We start from the raw sequence: 1884 nt of genomic DNA on the forward strand, positions 1-1884 counted from the left end.
ACTTCAGCACCACCAGAGAAGGACAGCTCCTTTAACACCATCTAGGGCACGCTGCATACTTCAGCACCACCAGAGAAGGACAGCTCCTTTAACACCATCTAGGGCAAGCTGCATACTTCATCAGTACCACCAGCTGAGGATAGCTCGCAGCAGTTTCCCCATAGGGTGGGCTCATGCAGTGCAGGAAGATGGGTTCACCAGGGAAGTGAGCCTGGGAAACAGGTCTATTCTAAAATCTTCTAACAGCTTTGAGCTTCTGAGGCAGAACACCGGTCTTCCATGTCCTTGGTTCAGACTCAGTTCAGATGCTCTTTATGGGTTACTGTGAAATGCTTGTAATTTCGCCCAAGGCAGTGTCTGATCTAAAATGCTTCTTCATTTGCCTTCTGAGGAGGTCATGAAACCTGGAAGCAGTCCTGGAGATCCCATATTTCTCTAAACTGGATCCACAGGACTAATATTTGGCAAGGTACCTGGGTTAGTTAGATGGAGGTAGTCACTTTTTGATTTTGGTGTGTGATTTCTGAAGTGTCTGCTCCAATGGACTTAGAGAACAAGATCAGAAACTGGTTTCCTCTTGTAACATCTCTGCTCCTGTGGCCCCCACCTTCAGTCCAAAGAGTTAGAAGAAGTGACTTTTCTTAGGGGATTGTCTGAAGCATTATTTTTATTCTCATTCACCCCTGTTCATTCCTGGGGAAAACTTCCCTGTTCTATCATAGTTTAGCTGAGGAAATTAATTTTAATGTAGCATTTTCTTATATAGCATAGCCAGGACCAACTTAGAAAATAACATAACTACTCATAAATTTAACCATTCCATACCAAGAACTCTTAAAAAAAATTTTTTTAGGTCAGAGCAGAGCTGGCCAATTCCTTAGAGTTATTTAATCTCTGAAAGTAAAACAGTATCACATTTACTTCTTGGGAACCATTTAGAGCTGTTTAGAAAGAGCTACATATTTTCTAGTGAGGACCAATAAGCTGTCTGGTCAGGGCCTCCGCAAGGAGAAGCACAAAGTGGAGAGGAGCCTCTGCTAACCCAGGTGTTCCTCAGGTGCAACCCTCTGCCATGTTCTACCTCCTCTCCTTAAGCTTCCAGTCAATGATTTCTGGGCTCATTCACTATACTGGAAACAGCCACTTTCCTACAGAGAAGGCTTGATTGATTGATAATTGGTTGATTGATGTTTAGAGGCAGGGTCTCATTCTATAGTTCAGGCTATGTCAGCTTGGATTACAGGCTTGCAGCACCATGTCTGGCCAGAATTTTTCAGCAGAAATTTTTACTAAAATAAAGTAGAAAGTAAACAAAACATAGATATGACAGCACTTACAGACTACAGATTTTTAAAAATAAAATGTAAAACATATTTGTGGGAGAGAACTTGAAACATGGGTTTTGTTTGTTTGCTTAGTTTTTAAAAAAATAGTCTGTTTATTTTTATGTATTATGAGCATATTGCCTGCATGTGTGTAAGTGCACCATGTCGTGAAATGCCCGCAAAGGTCAGAAGAGGGTGCCAGATCCCCTGGAACTGGAGTTACAGAGGGTTGTTAGCCACCATGTGGGTGCTGGGAATGGAACCCAGGTCCTCTGCAAGAGAAGCCAGTGCTCTTAAGCACTGAGTAGCACCCCCCCTTCTTGTTTGTTCACTAGAGCCTCATGCATGTTAGGTAGTGCTTGAACACTGAACTACATCCCAGACTTTGAAATCTGTATTTTAAGACTCCATAAGATCATCACAGACAGCTGTTCTGTCTGATATGGCAGCCACTGGCTATGTGTTGCTCTTGAGCGTTTGAGATGTGGTTAATCTGACTTGAGGTGATAGAAGCATACACTCTACACTAAATTTTTATGATCCAGTACAAAATAGCATT

This window comes from Nannospalax galili, unplaced genomic scaffold, assembly GCF_000622305.1.
Source record: "Nannospalax galili isolate Female #2095 unplaced genomic scaffold, S.galili_v1.0 scaffold253, whole genome shotgun sequence".
Lineage (NCBI taxonomy): Eukaryota > Metazoa > Chordata > Mammalia > Rodentia > Spalacidae > Nannospalax > Nannospalax galili.